Here is a 21,561-nt window from a genome sequence, read left to right as displayed (position 1 = left end):
AATGTGAAATATGTGTATTATTTATTGATGTCAAATAAGCAATAAACATTTCAAAAATAAGTGTTCAATAAGTGCTTTGAAAAGATTATTTAATTATCTATTTGTAAAATATCATCCATTTCCATTTTTAGTTATAAATGATTTGTTGGTAAAATGTTCTTACAGGTTTGAAACTGTGGAGTCAGAGAAAGTCTCTTGGGGCTGAACGATCTTTGAGATCATATTGATCCAATCCTACTTAAAGTTCAGAAAGTTAAGTGACCTGTCTAGGCCCCACTGGTAGTTGGGACCAAACAAGGACTTGAACCCTAAATTAAGTACAAAGTTCTTTCCATTGCACTGTGTTCTCCCATTGTTTGTACATATGTTATGAATTATTCACTCAAAATTGACTCCTGAAAAAGGAACACTACTCGATAAACATTTAGGTTTTTTATAAGTTCCAATTGCCCAGAAATGCAAATAGCTATAAAGAAGCCCAATTTAGTGACTACTTGGCCAAATATAACATGCCAACCAGTGTGAGGACTTGATCACTTTCCCATTATCTTAAGCTCCCTTGTTCACTGACATCCTCACCCTTAGCCACACATACTCTTAATATATGCCAGTTGATTCGGTCAGATTGCTAAGAAACAATTACTCAATTATTTAGCTCAATTGGTTAGAACACTGTGGTAATGGGGTCAAGGTCATGGGTTGGCTCCCCTGTGTGGGGCAGTTAACTTGGACCTATTCCATAACCACAGGCTCTACCCCCAATGCAGACAGTCTTACAAATACGTGCCAGTGGTCAAAAGGCCACTTGCCAAGAATGTGGGGATGGAGCAGCATAAATCCTTCACTTTTCCCAGAAAAACAGCTCAATGCCATTTTGTTAAACATATGTGGGTTAAAAGTAACATTTTCACAGGTGAAAGACAGAATGTGGTTCCAAATTTTGCAATATCACAGAATTGCAAACCTAGCACTTTAAAAGGAATTTTTAAAACATAGGCAAGCCTATGATGAAACTTAAATTCAAGGAAGCATTTGAGATTTATAGGGAAAGTTTTAAACATGAGTCAGTGATTTCTACCAACTTTAAAAATATGAAAAAAAAGTCAATTCAGTCTATCTTTGTGAAATACCTTGATTTTAAAATATGCATTAAAAATAATAGTCTGTGGCCCAAACATAAGGAATCTCTGAGCCAAATTCAGCCTATAGGATCCAGTTTGCAAGTGTTGGTGTATCTTAATGCTGATGTACTTAAACATAGGCAAATATACATATATTTTAATGATGATGCTGAACTTAAACAAGTATAATTTGTTGAGTTTTTCACTAACTGATGTCTCTTTGCTAAGCTCTCAGCTAACGTGGAATCAAGGGAGTCAGAACTGACATACCCAAAACAGGGATATGTTACCTTTCAATAGGACCATTGTTCGACTGAAAAGAAAGATTATCATGAAAGAGAACTGGGGGCGAAGACTTTGTGAAGGATAGGATACACTAGGCTGCCAAGACTCAGCCTAAGTATTTATGTTTTGAATACCAAACATATGAATTATCAATGCTTTCTTCAGAAAGTCCTCTATATGAATTTATAATTCAACAGAGCTAGAACAGTAAATTCTGTATAGTAATACATGTTATAGTTCATAACTTGTATCTAAGCTCAAAAAAGCAAACATTGTTTAAAAATGAACAATAATGTAAAAAATATATAAAAATAAATTAAAAAATAAAGTTCAAAAAGCCAAAATAAATTAATTTTCCCCAATTGTACGCTACAGAGTAATTGTTAGAATTCAGTCAAACCTTCCTCCCTTTGGTAGCAAAATTGAAACAAGGAATATATTTCCATTTCTCACCATGGCAGGTCACAGGGATTTAGGAAAGGAAAGCTCATAATGTAAATGCACAAGTACTAGAAATAAACATTGCATATACTTAACAGCAGCTGATGATTTAGTAACTGATTAACTTTATGGATTCCTGCAAACTAATTAGATTATATGTTTCAGAAACAACATGCAATAATGAGCTTTCTGAAATCAACAGACTGAAGAGTTCTCAATATCAGTAGTCAGGAAGTACTTACTGACCATTACTGTATATCAGGTTCTGTGCTAGGTATACTAGGGATAAAAAATAAATAAAGAAAAAAAAGAAGAAGGCTTTATACTTCTTCTTATAGTATTTATGGTCAGTCTAGTGAATGCTTCTGCAGGCAGAATGAACATCTTTCAGACAAAAAGAGACAGGATATGGGGCCTTCAGGGTCCCTGTGTTACTATTAGAAAAGACATGGGCAGGATCTTTTTGGCTATAGTTTTAATGTTGTTGAAAAGCTTTGAAAACTTGACAAACTAGGGTCCCTCTCTCCAAGGAAAGGTATATATTAGTATATATCATTTTTTGAAGTTCACAGATTTATAAAAAAATTTGCTTTCATGCAATTCAGATTCTCCCAGAGTCACAAATTAATGCAAAGTTTTGCAGATATGAGGACATCGGTAGCTGCTAAAGACAAAAGTCAGAAAGCTGATATTTTCTGAGTTAGGGTGGACTTTTATTTTTAGTATTTCAGGTGGACTTTAAGGACTGACTATAAGTCTATCACTGAATCAGCAAGTGTCAAGCATTAAGGAGAAATCTAAAATAAGTCAGAGATACATAATCCCCATTCAGATCTACTTTACTAGAATGCAATCAATTCTCAGTGACTCAGAGGCCTTTTATCTACGATGTAGATTATCCACAGCCTGTAATTCCTCTTTTTCTGTCTTTCCATTTTTATGGTCACCTGAGGACTCATTAGTGCTTCTTCTACAGAATGAGTAAAGGACAGGAAAGGATATAAAACTTGAAATGAGTCGATTTTGCTACCTGTAAGTAGTTGGGAAAAGAAGTAGCTAGTATAAAGCTTGTAGATTATATGAGAGTTTCATTTATCTATACTCTACCTGCCAATTTTACCAACAATAATTAAGTTTTGGCTCTAACTCTCTTAGGAATGTTAAAATGATTGACGGCTATAGGAAATAAACACAGTAAATAAGATGAAGAGCAATAAACACTGTGATAAAGAAAGATGAAAATCACACTTTCAAAGTTACAGTTTCAGAATCCCAAGAGTCAATTCAGTGGCAATTTCATGAATATAAACATTATATGGATGGACAAGGACTAGAAATTATGTCTTAACAACGGAAAAGGAACATTCATTCAATGGAATATTATTCTCACAGCAACATGATGACTCTCAAATGCAGTTTGGTAAATGACAGAAGCCAGATCCAAAGTCTACATATTGTCTGCTTCTATTTATGACATATTAAAGAAGAAACTAAAGAGACAGAAAAGAGGTCAGTGGTTGTCAGGAGTCAGGATGAGGAGTATGGAGTTTGTATCATGACTATGGGTACAAACCATAGTCAAAAACCCTAAAACTTGGGCCTCCCCAGTGGTGCAGCGGTTGAGTGCTGGGTTGCGAAGCTGCCAGCAGCCTCTGCAGCGCCGGTTCGATCCCCAGCTGCTCCCCAGCCACCGGAGGAGGGTCCCACATGGCGTGCAGACCTCTCCTGCTGCCCACTGCTCCCCTCAGCAGTGTACTTTGGTCTTTCTGCCTGCTCTGGCTCTGGTGAATTCTCTCACCCTCCCGTACTTCTGACTGTACCCAGTGCTTGAATGAATGAATGAATGAATGAATGAATAAATAAATAAATAAATAAAATAGTTAAGCATATTAAAAAAAAAAACCTAAAACTCTATAAGAAAGTGAATTTTCTGTGTGTACATTAAAAACAAACAACTAAGATATGGGGTAACCCCAAATAGGAATACAACTATAATAAATGAACCTAATTAAATTACAAATAACTAATATAACATCATTGAATGGCTTGGGACAGAAAATAACTTTTGTACTGAAACTTTAGTTTCACTTCAGTATTGAAACTTTACATATGACTTTAGTATTGAAAATCTAGTCATTTGATTATATGCAATAAAGTAAAGATGAGACGAAGTACATACAATTACTGTACTCTGGTTAGTGAATGGGTAGTGTTAGAAATTGCAAGACAATATTTGGTATACAATAGGGTTGAACAAAGAAGTAAATATATTGTAGAGAATGACAATTAGCTTTTTTTAATTGTATGAATAAAATGAAAGAGGGGAATTTAGAATGAACACTGTGATGTTGGATAGGAATTTCTGGTATCAGTATAAGCTCATAGCTTTATGATATATACACAGATTCATAAATGTAGATGTGTGTCTATGCATAGGTCAGGATATATATATATATATTTGGAAATATATATTATGTTATAATGTAATATATATTATATAAATTATAATATAATATAATATAATATATATTACATTATAATATAATATATTATACATATTTATATTTGGATATATATATTATACATACAATAACAATAAGATATATATATATTTGGAAATATATATTATATTATAATGTAATATATATTATATAAATTATATTATAATGTAATATATAATATATATTACATTATAATATATATTATACATATTTATATATATACATGTTTATATATTTATATATGTATAATATAATATATATTATACATATTTATATATGTGTGTGTGTATATATATATATATATATATATATATATCCAAATCTGCTGCTGAGAGGGTGTAGAAGCAATCATACTCCAGCATGGAACATTCTGAAACCCAGATCCAGATCTGCCTTCTGAACAAGATTCTGCAATAAAAGGAATCCATTCCCCTTATTATGGTGGTTGATTGCTGGGATATGGCAGGGAAAATATGATTTGATCCTGGAGCATCTCAAGGCACCGAAAAGAAAAAAAAAATTCAAAAAAAACATGACAAGTTGAAAGGAAATAGGAGCTATCCTGAAAGAGATCCCAGTAGCCAAAGCTGGAATAATTTGAGCACAAATGATAGCACTGGATTATAGCCCATAGAACAAAACTAATATCCATGAGGGTATAATGATATAATTAATAATTGAAAAACATAATGGTGGGGGAGGAAGGATAGCTCTTCAGTAGAGGAATCGTTCAATTAATGCATGTAGAAGGAATGAGTGAAATAAAAGTGACTATTGAAACACCACAGTAACTAAACTGCTGATAAGAAGGACTACTGATGGATGTTAAAATTAGGGGTTGAAAGGAGAAACAGGATATTTGCGTAGACTCAAAATATCTCCCACAAGATAAGTATTAATTACAAGGGGGAAAATAGTAAGTTTGCAGTGGAGAAATCCAGCACATATCACCTTGATGAAACAATCAAGGTTAACATCACTAGTCAAATACACCAATCAACCTCATGGTCCCCTGAGAAGGGCATATCACATCTGTAGTATTCTGGCCAAATATGCATAACCTTAGCCTAAACAGGATAAACCATCAGGCAAACCCAAATGAGAAATGTTCTATGAATTTAAGGTGTCAAAATCATGAAAGACAAGGAAAGACTCAGGAGCCATCACAGATCAAAGACCAAGGAGACATCATAATGAATGTGAACTCATGGATGGATCTTGAAACAAGAAAAAATGTATTAGTGGAGAAATTGGTGCAATTCAAAGAAGGTTATTAGGTTAGTTAATAGTTTCGTGCCAAGTTTGATGTTTTAGTTTTAGTCTTTGAATCAGAGTTATGCACTATCTTAACATTAGGGGGAGTTGGGTGAAAGGAATATAAAAATTACACTAATTTGGGGGATAACTTCTGTATTAAAAATTATGTCAAAATACAAAGTTTCAAAAACAAAAAGAAGGAAAAGGAAAAAGCTAAGCATGATAAGAAAAGACTGAAGAAGAAGGAAACATGTAGTTACTTTTATTCTGCTTTGCTCCTCCTTACTATTTCATATTGGATCTCTTACTGACCTCCCTTTCCTTCCCAAAACAGGAACAGCAACATCATCTACATATTTCTGAAATGCCCAGAAACAGACCCACTTAGCTAATGGCATGTCCAACACATACCATTTTTCTTGCTACTTTTATGGGCAATTCACTAGATTTAAGGCAAAAGGAAAGGAAGCTGAAGTGTAAGCAGTGGTCACAGGATACTTCACACTGGATGGAAGATTAGCCTCAATGAGGATAATGATATGAAGATGAGAAGCAGACATGGGTAAAAGGAAAAGAGAAATTATTAACTATATACGCAAGCCATAAATTATAGTAACTTCTGACCTTCTAAATCTTTGGCAATATCTACTTTGAACATCACCCTTTGAGGAAGTTACTATTTAGGCCATGTGTAATTGGCAGAACTATGATGGGTAAAGTGATTTTGACTGTCAAGGATTCAGGAAAAGCAAATGTTAACAGCAGCTGTCATTTTGAAAAAAAAATTAATTTTGAATTTATGTGTACAATATGCCATAGATATATAAATGTCCTTACATTTTTTTTTAAGTAAAAGGGCTCAAATATGAGTCCTGAGTCTACTACCTGCTAAATTAAATCATGTTAGGAGGTGCTATTGTTTTTTCTTTGCTAGAACTAGAATTTGACATAGGAAGTACAAGAGGTATAGGACAATGCATAGGGCATTTGTGAAATTTTATTTTAAAATAGCAATATAAAATAGGTAGTATCTTCTCTTCGTCAGGATACCTGCTGAAGTCAGACTCTGTTTTTGTCTGAAAGGATAAGAAATCCCAAATAACAGTAAATTAAAAAAAAATTGACATGAAACTATAAATCAAAGACATTCTTCAGGTGAGGAGGAGGGAGGAGAAAAAGAGGGGAGTGAAGAGCACAAGGGACTATGGTGATGGCGCACAGGTGAATTGGTGGCGGAAATTTGACAGGGACTGCACCTGAGAGGAGAGAGCAAATATTGTACAAAAATGACCAATGATGTAAAATATGTATAAATAAATACATTTAAAAATTTTAAAAAATGAACTCCAAAAATAACATTACACTTAACCATAATCCTGAAGTTTGGGTAACTTCTAAATTCACTCTTAAGGATTCAGCACACACACAGAGATTTCCTTGCATAATACTCGGCAAATGCTCAGTTTCACTGGAGGTCAGTACCAGGGAGCTCTGGGGGTGGGGAGGGGAACCCATCTTCCTGTCAATATGGCAGCTATAAGTTATAACCATGATTTGATTGCCTCTAACATTTTTGGTGGGGGCATGAATTTGAAGCAAAACCAGAGATGGTTCAATGAATTTGTAGTGAACCAGCTGAATTATAGAGCCTTTGAGAATGACCATAGCTCATACGCTTCAAATTCACTACCATATTTCAATCAAAGTTTTGGAGAATCAGTTCTGAACCTCTCAGACTCTGAGCTATAATTTTTCCTTGAATGCTTTTCATGGCTTCCTCGTCAATACTTTGAAAAGAACCCACTGCTAACTCTTAACTAGAGCCTATCAGCAGCTGCCTGAGAAGTACCCAGAAATTGTTCTTTTATTTTTCTTAAAAATCACATCGCTTCTAAGTTCTGCTAATTGAGCACTCCTAAGCTGTACCCTGGAGAAGCTGAGCTCTCTGCCAAAGTAACCCCCTCCCCCTATGGCACTCTGCACTCCCCTTTGGCTTTTTCATTATGAACGTGAAAAGACCAGCCCTAAACAGGGCCTTCTGAGGTAAAACAAAGACTACTGAAATGTAAGTTTGGAACCTTCTTCTTACCCTTCTGAGGTGGCTCCTGCCCAGGTTCTCAGTGTCTCTGCAGTGGGCTCTCCACCCTTTGAATTGTCAGCTTTGGGCTCTAAGATCATTATTTCCACTGGTTGATGGGCTGTGAATGAATTTCAAGGTGTCCTTTCCTCCTGGATTTTGCATCTTGAATATTTTAGCTGTGAGAAGATGGCAGACCCTTCATACCTCAGAAAGGGATTTCAGATCTCAGCAGCAAGCAGGTACAAGTTGTTTTTTGGGAGAGTGGATGTGGTGAGGTGGTGGTTAAGACAAGAGCATATATTAGCCCTGAAATTGAATCATACCATTGTGATCCTGGGCTTGAGGTCAAACTGCTCAGAGGATCCCAAAGTTCTTAGGGATTTTAGATGATCTGTGAATGAGTGGGCTGGATGGGGGACAGTTGCCAGTAACCTGCAGGCTTCTGTCAAAGGAGACTCAGAGACCCTTCCTCTGAGCACAGAGCTGAGATCCTCCTGCCCCTCTTTTAGGGTCACATAGGTGCTGGCTCTTTCTCTCCTCTTCTCTCTTCTCCCTCCCACCCCATCCCTCTTCAGCTGACCTAGTTCCTAAACGTGGTCATTACAGTAAAGAATCTCCCAAGTGTCTATCATCATGAAGAACTGATTAACAAATAATTTCAGGGCCCATTCAGACTTGGAATCAAAATTTCCAGAATCACAATGCTGAACCAGAATCTATATTTTACCAAGAACCCAGATGATACCTAGTTCCAGCAAGTATGGGAATGACTGACCTATCCTACGTTTTCTTCTAATTCTAAAATTACAATTTATTCTATCTTGACTCAAACCTTTTCTCTAACTTTTTTAACTGAAACTGGGCTTTGTTGTGACTCTAACAAATGGGAGTTCTGTCTGCTTGAAGTTATGGTTTTTATTTTATAGACATGTTATGAAGTGTGTAGAAAGTTCTAATATCTCCTGAGTGTTCAATTAATGTGAACTATTATGTTTAATTCAGTCTGGAGGTTGTGCCAGCATTTTCCTGTCTCTGTACCTACAGAGTACGTTCTTCTAGACTTCCTAAAGAGGAAACAGAGCTCCTCTCCATTCTCACTGCAGAAAAGTTTCCTTTAGGACTCCCAGGAATTCACACCTGTTCCCCCCAGGCCCATCCCATACCCATAATGCTGTAGTCCTAACTAATTCATTTCCTCCTGCCTTGGAACTGCTCAGCAGTGCTTTTACTTACTCCTTCTCAGCTCTCATTTAAATTCCCCATGTCAGTGATTCCAGATTTTACGCTGCCATCAAACCGCAAGAATGCCACTTCCTGCAGACTGCATGTGGTACTTGAATGCATCAACCCCGATTTCCCTTAAAGCCCCAAACATCCCCAAATTAACAAAGATGTAGGAAAATAAATATATAAACTAAACAAACAAAAAGCTCAGGAAAAAAAATCCCAACCATCACCCTTAGATTAATCTATAGCACAGCAGACCACCAAAGCCAACCCCCACAGCCCCCCACCTCAACCCTCCCCTAGTACCTCATGTCATCGTTTATGGATACTCATGGTTTGCTCCCACTTCCTCATTCTGAGGCATCAACACTCCTGGAGTGTCTTCATGCTTCCAAGGGGGTAGTAATTGACTGACTGCTCCCCAGCCTCTGTCACCAAATACTCCATGTCTTGCTTTCTGCATTTCTTTCTCTCCCACGTGTTCTCTAGCTCACTACTCAGAGTGGTGAGGATGTGCGTAGCTTTGGACTCTGCCTGCTCCCATCCCCAGACAGCTATAATTACCTGGTGACTATCCATACAACATAGCCCTCCAACCTGTTTTCTCATCTGTAAAATGGAGATAATTACAGAAAATGTACCGCCAGAGTGTAGAAAGAGTTAAATGAGATAATATATGCTAAAGAGCTTGGAACAGTGCCTAGCATACAGAAAACACTAAATAAGCATTTCTTATGAATATCTGGGTTTTATCTCAATGAACTTTTTTACACTCCTCTTGCTAAGGCCATTGATGACTCTTCCGGCACATTTTCAGACCTTATTTGTCATAAATTGGCTGCATTTGAGCACTGTGGAGCACTCTGTACTTCCTGAACCCTCTCATTACTGACAGGGCAAGCTTCCTGGCATGCTTACATTTCTGCCTTTCCTTCATTAATGTCTGGAAGGGTTTCCTTCTCCTGTATGCCTTTCAATCTACTCCTTAAAAGCAAGTCCTCTTCACTGAATACAAAGCCTCCTCAATTCAAATAAGAATGGAATATATTCTTTATCTCTAGTCTTCCTCCTTTGAATCTTACCATCAAATATAACTAATCAGTTAAAGTACAATTTAGGAGCTCTTTCTTCTCTTAATTCTTTGCCTCTGTCAGTGCTTTCTACCAGGACCCCATCTGTTCTACTCCAGGCTTTTCCAATGGTCTTCTACGAGCTGGATGTCCTGCCCCAAATCTGTTCTGCTCTAGCCCAGCATAGTGTTGGCTTTTTACTGCCACAGAAATCAAGTCAAACTCTACCACAATATGCAAGGCTCTACCTCGATATATATAAGGCTCTTCCCGACCTTTCCCGACCTTTCTCCAGCTTGCTTCTTTAGGTTTTTTTTTTTTTTTTGGTATTTCTTAATAAATGAATGAACAAATAAATGAATGAATGAGGTACTTCTCTTTAAGTTCACTTGAATCAAGAACTGTATCTACATGATTTGTGCCTTATCTTTCACAGTGCTTTGTCCACTCTGAGTGTTAAGTAGTAATTCTAATAAACAAATACAATAACTTTAGTTTGGAGAAAACATAGTGAGGACCAGTTGGATACAGACAAGTATAGGGGTAATACTTGACACTGAACCTGATTCCAAATCTGAGAAAACTATGAGAGAAAGAAAATTGAAAATTTTGTTATGTAACAGTATCCCTAGTTATGATGTGGGGTTATTTATGTTAACATTTATTATTTATGCCTAATTACCATAAAGATCATTAAAATTGACATATAAGTAAATATATCATATTAATTCAAACTTTACTTGATTATAAAAAACCTTTTATCAACTCTGTAGTGGGTGTGATATGTAATATACAGTATGAAGGTGACCAAATGCACACCTGAGACTTACAGTGCTGTAAGTCAATGTTACCTCAATAAGAAGAAAAAAGAAGGAAAGAAAAATAAAAAGAAATAAAAAAGATAATCCTTAGTATACTTAAAGACTAATATTAATTCCTTTAGCATAGAAGTATCAGGTATAATTGAAGGTGAGAAATATTGCCATGGAATTATTATTACCCCCTTTCTTTCTTTCAATATAACTTTACTTTTTTTAGTAATGCAACTTCAATAGGAGCTTTCATTATTTAATTGATCTTGAATTTTTCCCTTCCAGTCAGAATGGTTTGGAAGATTTGCTAAACTTTTTTGAATTCAAACAGTTTTTCTTTTGCTTCTGGTGGAAGGCATGGAGGAATCAACAGAGACACACAGCAAAAGAGTACATCATAATCCACTGCTATGGAGACAAGTTCTAATAGATGGATTCTCACTATAAGATCTTTCACAGCTTTAAGAGTCACCTTTCCATTCCACAATTACAGTGTCTATTGAGTGATATGTAGAATCAGAGCAATTGGGGAGAGCTAGTTTTAGTCCTTTTCTTGCTTTTGACATGGTATAAGACCGAGATTTTGTTTACATCTGACTCACGCTGGGAAATCAGAGAGAAACATCCTGGGCCACCATTTAGGGCAATACTATCTTTTTTGTGTCTTCTTTTGCAAGATCTGAGTTTGTAGAAGTGAATGTATGTAGAACTTTCCTTGTGTGTCACATACCAACAGGGTCCCTCAAAACAAAGGAATTCACTCAGAAAGGAAAACAAAAGCCATACTTTTAAATTCTTAATGTTAAAAGTTGAATTTTTTAAGCAATGAAATTCATCCTTTTCAGAAAGTTTTTTAAATTTTATCCAGCATGGTTAAGAATTAAATTTTAAGGGTTTTTTTAAAAATAGGTAAGAATAAAAGAAAAAGGAAAAACTTTACTGGAACCTAATTCTTTCCTTTTTTTTTCACCAAAGTCCTCATTTTCCAATTTGTTAATATTTAGATTCAATCATATTTGAGAACAGGTCTTAAAATTAGATAACTTGGATGAGGACAGATCTTTCTCCAAAAAACATATATTAATTTCTCATAAATTGAAGAAAAAATGAGATCAATCATCTGCAGGAAAAAGCATATCAAAACCATAAGGAGATACAACTTCAAACCTACTAGAATGACTAGAATAAATAAAGACAGTAAGAAAAGGTGAGGATGTAAAGAAATTGGAACTTCAATACACTGCTGATAGGAATGTAAAAAATGTAGCCCTGTTGAAATGTCTTACAGTTCTTCAAAATGGTAAGCACAGAGTTATCATATAATCTACCAATTCTGCTGCTAGGTATGTATAAAAAAAAAGAAAAAGAAAAGAAATTCATTCAAAATTTGTTCATTAATATTCATAGCAGCATTATTCATAATAATCCAAACAGTGAAAACCAAACATTCACCAACTGATGAATGGGTAAATAAAATGTGGTATTTCTCCACACAATGGAATATTATCCAGCAATGAAAAGGAATGATGCACCTGCTACAACATGCATGAGCCTTTTAAAACAGCATGCCACGTGAAGGGAGACAGCCACAAAGGACCATGCAGTTAGGTGATTCCATTTTTGTGAAATACCCATAATGGTTAAATATATGGAGACAAAAAACCAACCAGTGGTTGATTAGGGTTGGAGAGCATTAGAGGGATGGGAATGGGACTTGACTGCTAATATGGACAGACTCTTTTTTGGGGGTGATAAAATATTCTAAAATTGATTATAGTGATGACTGAATAATTCTGTAAATATAAAAAAAACACTGACTTGTATACTTTAAATAGGTGAATTATATGACCTGTGAATTATATCTTAATAAAGCTGTTTCCTCTTAAATTGATTAACTGGGTTACAGTGAAGCTTAAGCTTTTGAAAAAATGATCTCTAAAGTAAAAAATTCCAAATCCTTTGCTTTGAAGATAGTTTTTTTTTTCCTGAAGTATATGAAAACACACACATATCAGAAAACTCATTAATCTTGATGCTGATTTTCTAATTTCATTCCAGAGAGTGACCAGTCTAGAAGGAAAGATAGTAAGAATTAAATCACAATCACAAGCTGTTTTGAATTCTCTAGACCACAGCTCAAAATGTACAAGAATCTGTTCATCTACCACATCAACCATCAGAGAAAGTAGACCCTATACAGGACAAGTTTTATTGTGTTTGATAATTCATACTTTACTATATGCACTTGTAAAATTTACAATGCCAGGTATGAAGGCTGAACTATTTATAACTTCACTCTATGTTAGAGATGTTAAGATTGACTATTTGTTTCTCTCTCAGAACAATTCTACCTAGCTCATGAGAGTGCTGGAAAAGGGTCCTACCTTTATGAGATGATTTTCATTTATGAGAATAAAAATCAGCAGAACACTGATCTATATAGGGCAATGGATATCAAACACTTGATATTATACTGGTAGGGTAAGGTAGCAACAGGAGCTAGGCAATGCCGCAGAATTTGGCAGGGGTAGGAACTTCAGCAAGACCAAGGTGACCACAGCTGCTTCTCCACGGGTACTGTGGTTGAAATGCCATGTATAAGCAATGTGGACTGCAGACCACCCACAAACTAAAAGCAACACACGACAAACCACATGCAAACATAATTATTTTTAAGTTGACAGTTGCCATGCCAATGCAAACATTACCTTACCACCCACTCCACCATCAACAGATTTCAGTAAGTAACCAAGATGAGAGAATGCACTTAAAGTCTTAAAGTGCTCTTTTTAATGTGCTACTGTCATTTGTTGATACTTTTTGAAATTCTTAAGTAATAACTTGAATTCAGCTTTCAAGATAGAGGTCCCCCTACTCAACCCAAGAGAAATTCTTGAGTGGAGGCATCAGGAGAACAGTGTGAATTGTGTCTCTCTCCTGACAATGGGTGATGCCTGAAGGTCAGTTATGGAAAGCAAGGAAAAACTCTTGCTACTCCTCTTGCCCTTTGACAGTCCAGATGTTTTTAGAATATCCCTGAGTCTTCAAGGATAACAAACATTGCATGTTATCCTATTTTGGTCCCTATAAGTTAGCATCAAACAGCAACACAATGAGAAAAATAGATATAACGTCACTTCATGAAAGTCTCATTACATTTGTTTAATGTTAGGAATTCTCTCACATTCTGACATAATATGTTTCTTGTTTTATTAGCATTTAAATGTGTTTTCTTTATGAAATAATGATTATACTGGACAGGGAGCTTTGTTTATATTTTTATTTGATGAAATAAAAACTTAGTTACAGTAGGGTGTCCTCTCATTAAAAAAAAACTGATTAGTCCTTGAAAAGTCTAGAAGCTACTTCTCTAGAAAATAACATGTCACTCTAATTTTGCTACATAATTAAGACAACTAGTAAGCAAGGGGATAAAGGACTATGTCTTCCGCCCTTTTTCCCCTATGGGCCCCTCCCTTGTTTGCAAGGGTCCCCATGTCACTCTGAAGGCACATCCATGGGGTATTGTGGAAAAGAGGTTCTTGGGAACAGTCCAGCAGGGAGGCCTCAGGGGACAAAGTCCCAAGGAGTTCCCATGAGCCAAGAGAAGTTAAGTCTATGGTGTGACTTGCTACTAATGACTAGAGATCATATATTGCCTATTTATGTTTAAAGTGCTTAATTTTTATTTTATTCTAGACTGGTTTATTCATTAATGTATTAACACAACAAAATTTTTTACTTCTCAGTCAGTAAGTTCCAGGCTCTGTCCAAGGTGCTTAGGATCACAAATTAAGCCCTTAAATGGCTCAATGTCCCACAAAGAGAAGGTTATATAAAAGAGTAATTATATTGTGTTAGTCTGTAATGAGGGGAGGGCTAGGGCATTTAGGTCTCTGTGAAATAGCCAGAGAAGACTTCCTAGGGTAGATAGGGTGCAGTAGAAGATTTGATCTATGTCTTAAAAACTAAGAAATTTTTTTCTTCCACTCCATTTTCAAGATATGGTTCCAGATTAAAGAAATAGAAGGTATAACTGGAAATAAACATTGAAGATGAGGTGAGACAAGTAGCTGGGCTCAGAACAAGAGAAGGTTCAGCCGGTCCAAAGAATTCACATTCCCTCCATATGTGAAGCTACTAAGGATGGTGAGACAAGTAGCTGGTGAGACAAGTAGCTGGGCTCAGAACAAGAGAAGGTTCAGCTGGTCCAAAGAATTCACATTCCCTCCATATGTGAAGCTACTAAGGATGGTGACATGAGCCCTGGAATGTGGCAAGATCATGTGCTGGGTGTTGGGGACCAGTTAGGAATCTATGACACACTTTCAGATAAGAAATAAAAAAAATGTCTGAATTAGGAATGGATGGTACTGAGTAGAAGCAGGATATCAGGCATGTGTAGTGGTAAGAACTGGATATTGAGTAAAATCAAAACTCAAATTTTGCCCAAGATAAATTTCAACATAGCCTGTGCACATCCATAGCAATGCTTTTCCCACAATCCCATCAGCCGATAGTTACACACTCTTGAGTAGTACAAGTGTTTGAGTGGCTAAAGCTATGTCTGTACTTGAAATATGCAAGAGTCCCATCAAACTTAACAACATAGGAACTTACATTTCAGAGTACTTTGCCAGGAGAAAGAAGTGAAGTATAGGCTACAATGCACACTAATTTCTGATTCATTCTGAGTCCAGAGGAAGCCAAGAGATACAGGAGACTCATGAGAGCTCTTCAACATTATGGTTTTGTTGTTGTTTTTGGTTTGTTTTTTCCCCAAGCTCCCTGAATTGAGAATAGGTACAGCGTTTGCTCTACAAAGTAGACAAGATATCTCTCTGAGGGCAGTGACAAGTCCAACAGTCTAACATTATATAAATGCTTTAGAAATACTAGAGCGATAATTAAAGACCACAATGATGATTTAGTTTTTTTTTATCTGAAGTATGTGACCATTTACTTTTTAAACTAGAATTTATTTTTTTATGACTCTTTTAACCTGGTAGAGGAGACATTTATATGTCAGAGAAAACTGGAAAGACAAAAATATTTCAAGTGAAAATCTCACTAATATTCATTCCCAAGTTGTTATTTTCTGGTATAAAGACATCTGGAATCATGTTATGGATATAGATTTATATGTTCTTTATTTTCCCCATTAAAGTATGTCTCCAGGTAATTAAATATTCTTGAAACTTAAAAAATTTAAAGAACACTATCTTTCATCACATGTGCATACCACAATTATTAGGATGAATCCCTTCATGTTGGATATTTAGTTTGTTTCCAATTTTTGCTAATATAAACACCTTAGTGAAAATTCCTATTTATTTATAAATCACTTTATAAAACTAAAATAGTTCAATTTGGAATGTTTCAGCATTAAAACAATAAAAGAACTAAAAAAAGGAACAAACCAGTGGTTTTAACAACATCAAATACTCTGCATATAAAAACACCCCATAAAAATAAATAACAAAACAATAAATCAGGAGAAACATTGGGTTTCTTAAGAAACTTTTAGGCTAATTTCAGGACAAGGTCACTTTAACTAGTAACTGTGAAGCTGGTTACCTGGAGGGTCAACTTGTTTTTTTTCCTCTGCACTGTGTACTGAATTTGCAAAATACTAATACTCCTAACTCTCCTTTGTTTATCATAGGGCTGGGAAGAAACTTAAAAGATAATCTAATCCACTGAGAGGCTTGTAGGGCTACCTAGTCTAAAAGATCCAGACTGATGGGAATCTATACTGTTTTTAAAGGTCTCTAGATAAGAAAATTCCATAAACTCTCCTGATAACCCTTCCTGGATTTAAGAATCTTATTGTCAAGAGATTCTTTCTTTTATTTGACTAAATCCTCCATGCTCGAGCTTAAACCTATTTTCTTCCCTACCTCTCACCCATTTACAGGAGGCAGGAGACCATGTCAACATTACCCTTTATAGAAAATGTATCCTATCGACACCACTAGTGGAGGACTATTCTACCTCTTAATTTTTTCTAAATCATGTAACTCTTCATTGTCTTCAACTTTGGGGACTATAGTTTCTAAATGATTCCTTTACAAATCATTTAATCATCCTTACCACACTCTTTTCAAAGGTCTCCAAATTTTATAAGTTTTATATAGCTTCCAATCATATATGAAAATATGAGACACTAAATGTATCAATAAAGGTTTTAGAGGCAGAAGTCATTTTTGCTAGGCTCCACTGCTTTCACCCAGAAGGAACTTAAGAGAGAGCAGACTTTTCAGTAGACAAAGAGGATGGGCCATGTAGAACCAGATTTTACTTTACAGCCTCTCAGACCTAAGTGCTGGTTCAGCTTCCTTACCCTTAGGGGATCTGTGCAGCAACTAAAAGCTAGACCCTGTTATTGTGCAGAAACCTTTGGTAGTTCAGCATCAACCAGCTATTAGCAGGAAAGCACATGGCCTTAGGGCCACCTCAAATGCCCCCAGGTGCACAGACAAAACTTCAAAGGATGAAGAATCCAGATGGCTGGGACTAAGTGGTGGGTATCCTGGTTGCTTCAGTCCATTGAGGTTCAGTCACAGTGAAAAAAAAAAAAATCTGTGAATCTAGCACTGAGAGGAGACAGATTAGAGTGTCATCTATATTCTGACAGGCAGCACGATAAGATAAAGCAATAACCTGGAAGTTAAGAGAGCTGTGTTCTGGCATTCGCTCTGTCCCTCACTCATGATGTGACATTTCCATTCCTCTGGGTCCCCACACGTGAAATGCAGAATTGCAGAATCTTTTAAATTATTCAGAAAAAGACACTTCATAAATATAAGCTGTTGTATTAACCACTGATAGAATAACACCTTAGGTTGTTATCATATGTAAGTATGAAATTCTTCACCTTTGCTCATTTAAGCACCACACAGCAAATTTAGGCATAGACTCAACACTTGATGATTAACCTATGGGAATCATTTGGGAAAAAATTTAAATTCTACTTCTTCCAAACAAAACAATATGAACTTCCTCCTCTCTTTCCATCTGTATATGGGTGCTTGTGGAATGCAAAACTAATATTAATGTTTCCTAAGTTGAATAAATGAGGAAAAAACCCAATATTTTAAATAAATTCCATAGAGGATGGATAGATGGACGCATGGACAGAGAGGAAAATACCGATATATAGATATTGTCTTGCTTTGCTTGCTTTGGTTGATTTTGTCCCTGCTCTAGAATAGCCCAAAAGAATTGACCACTCTGGGCCTCCCTGATGGGGAGCAAGGCACAGTTGAGCAAGGCACTGTGAAGCTGTCTGCAGCCTTTTCAGTGCGGGTACCATCCCACCCGGCCGGGGAGAAACCCACATGGCTCAGCAGACCTCTCCTGTCTCACCCACTGCTCCCCTTAGCAGTGTATTTCATCAGTCTGCCTGTTCTGTTCCCTGCTCTGTCTCTGGCGAATCCTCTCACCCTCCCGCACATCTGGCCTGTACCCCAGTTCTTGTATGAATAAATACATAAATCTTAAAAAAAAAAGAATTGACCACTCTATGTGTCCATTTTCCCTCTACTCTTTTCCAAAGCAACTAGAAAAATCCTATTCATGTAGTACTGAATTAGTCACATGAGAGGCAACATAGTCAAGTGTCATTTTTCTTCAACAGAATGTACTAATTTATTCATCCAAAGGCTATCTTAAATACAACTGTGTGAATAATAATAGGAAAATAATAAATGACATGAGTAACAACACACTGTGCTTGGAATGTCTTTCTGTCTATAAAGATAAACGACAGTGTTGTCTCTAACACGTCTGGGCACAAAGATTAAGTCCCCAAAGAAGATATATTAAATGAAAGCAAACTATCATTAAGATAAGGTTTTATTTTTACTAAATGATAGTTTTTTTCTTTTCTGTAGATTATAAAAAATTTCCTTGGGCAGATATGGTCCTGATGTGAAACTGGGAGCACTGGGGAAAGGGAAAGAGTGTGAGGTCTCTTATCTGCAAACAGATTTGATGCTACATGACAGCAAAGAATGCCACAGACCTTAGTGGACTTCCTAAGAGAGATTTTGGGGTGAAAATGACTTAAAAACTACTAATGGAGTGAGCAACTTTCTATGCTTCTTGAGAAATCATTAGATGTGAGTAGGTATTATAATTAAACTAATTGGAGGCCTCCATCAGTGTAGCCACAGCCACTTGACATTCTTACCCAGTCGATAAGTGTCTTCCTTACCAGAGTCCATGTTAAGTGTTGAGGGAATTCGTGGCCCCTCTTGAGGCATCCCTACACTTCATTTAAGCATACTCCAGTTGACAATAAAAATCACACTGTGCCTCGTAATATGATATTCAAGAGGTGCAAACAAAATGAGTCCTTGCAATTTTGAGAGGGCTAATGCCTTGAGCTTCCACACAAATAAAAGATGGAAAGGATTAAAGTCTGGGAGATTATTAGCCTGGTTCAAACTTGTTTGACAGGCTGCAACCTGAGAACCTGACTGCATCAAAATGCAAAACAAATGCTGTTTGTCACCTGTAACAAGGAGGACTCAGATGTAATTTCTAGGGTTGAATAATAGGGGACAAAGAAAACAGTACACTGGGGAATGCCAGGTCTCTTATTTACGTCATGACTAGCAGAGAAGAGTAGTCAGAGGAGGAGGTCCTGAATATGAACGGTTCTCTAGGAAGTTCATACAGGAAATCACTAACCTATGGGACTTCAAAATCTTGAAGTTACTTAGTTTTGCATGTCTCCTAGTGTCTTAACTCCTGGAATGGAGGCAAAGTACAAATGTAAAATACTCTTCCTTGTTCTATTATTCTAGCATGGATGATTTACTTGGCGCTCTCTAAGAATGCCTTATTCCTACTTCATTTTAGAACTGACAGATGCATTGAGCTTCTCCGAAAGGGTGTCTACACTATGTTCAAAACATTGTCTGGGGAAAGGGAGGAGAAGAGACTCCACAAAAGAGGCATTTTTAGCTTCTTAGCTTTTCCCTGTATGTCTTCCTAAGACTGACTTATAATTTCTGACATAATTTGCTTTGCTTTCTTATGTACAAGGCATATTTGTGGTTAATGCTTATTGAGAAATTACTGTGAGCTAAATATTTACTAAATGCTTTATGTGTCTAACCTCATTTAACCTGTTGACTCTTATTCTTTTTTACTGCACTAGACCCTGGAACATACAGGGACCAATCTTGTAAAGACCATGATATTAGTTGGGATGGTCCCTCTCCTCACTAATGCTCACCCTCCTATTACCTGGGCTTCCTTTCAAGCATCCCACTGTGTTTGTCCTTCTGGAGATAGTTCTGTGTTCTGGTGGTTTTGTGATACCCTAACAACTGTTAAATCTTTCTTAGTTCCTAGTATCTAGGGTCCCAGTGGGCCTTGAGGTGATCTCATGGTGTAACGACAGTTAAGTCTTTACCTGTTACTAATGGCTCCTTGTGTTTGACTTGGCATTGAACACAACACAGCACAGCGCAGCGCAGCACCCTTCTGTGCCCTGTCACAAGGGAAAAGGCCCTGCAGGAATCTGAAGTACCACAGCTTTGGCAAGGGTTAGATGGACAACCTGATTCCTCCCATGTCTGTACTTGGTTAGAAGCCTACTTCGCCCATAGGTATCTACAGGGAGGGTTATTCTAGACCTTTCTAATGCTGTCATGATTGTGGCCCTACAGTGCTTGGGGAGCATAGCATTCCCTATGAGAAGAGCTCCATCATCAGGAATACAGTGTAGAAGCACAGGGGAAGGGCAGAAGTCAAGAGAACTGGCTTTTAATTTCAGTACTCTGTAACCTTCTGCAGCCTGTTATCTTCCGCTGCCCTCCATTTTCCCCCAAAATACATAATATTTCATTTTTGGATTTATGTCACATAAACTATCTAGTGTGACCTAAAAAGTGATCATTTTGACAAGTCAAAAATATATTTGTATGATACAGATTTGATTAAAATTACAGACTATGGTTATGTCTTAGAGGATATATATGAGATTATAAATCTCCAAATTCAGATGGCAGAGGAAAATAACAAAAAGGGGCTGGGATATTTTCATTTATGACCCAGGCCTCTCAAGATACTCTCTGAGGAACAGAACACACATTCTGTGCCCTGCCTACTTCATTATTTTGTGTTTACCTGAATTATAGCAGTATGACTGATTGAGATGAGACACATAATGATATTTAACTGTAAATTTGTTGCATAACCTATTGAACACGAAGTCAAAGTAAGTTATGATTGAACAATAGAAATAAATAGCTATAAGTATAACGGCAATGTGAAAATCAAAATAAAGCAGGTTATTATTTTGTTCTGACATTAATTGTATAATAATACCCATATTTAATGCTATGACTCAATTTTGTATGTCAAGTAAGGAAAACAATTGATATAAAATATATGAATCAGCAGTGACTGCTTTTCATTGTCACTAGCTTCTTCTAGCGAGAATCTTCGGAAATTAATTTTGATCCTGCAAACATGCCCAGGACCATAGGTTAGACAATAATTGCCTATAGCAAGGTGGGTTTAAGTAGATCCAGAAAAAGATCTTGCTGTTTGAACCTAAAAGAAAATATTATTGTAAAGATCACAACTCTTCATCTCTCCAACTCTGAGACAATAAAGTGCCAACAGATGGAAACTAATTTAAAATGGAAGAAGGGCCTCCCCAGTGGCGCAGCGGTTGAGCGCTGGGTTGCGAAGCTGCCCGCGGCCTCTGCGGCGCCGGTTCGATCCCCGGCTGCTCCCGGGCCACAG

At 36.6% G+C, this 21,561-nt stretch overlaps 1 protein-coding gene across 4 annotated transcripts in view; it reads right to left on the bottom strand.

The window, feature by feature from the left end:
- The window catches only part of PARD3B (par-3 family cell polarity regulator beta), a gene marked incomplete at both ends in the record, with an annotated part of 909,806 nt that overhangs the window by 202,612 nt on the left and 685,633 nt on the right, over positions 1–21,561 (bottom strand). The window lies entirely within an intron of this gene.

The sequence above is a fragment of the Talpa europaea genome, assembly GCF_964194135.1.
Source record: "Talpa europaea genome assembly, chromosome: 1".
Classification (NCBI taxonomy): Eukaryota; Metazoa; Chordata; class Mammalia; order Eulipotyphla; family Talpidae; genus Talpa; species Talpa europaea.
Note: the sequence above shows the minus strand (reverse complement) of the source record. Positions and strands in the feature narration are given on the sequence as shown.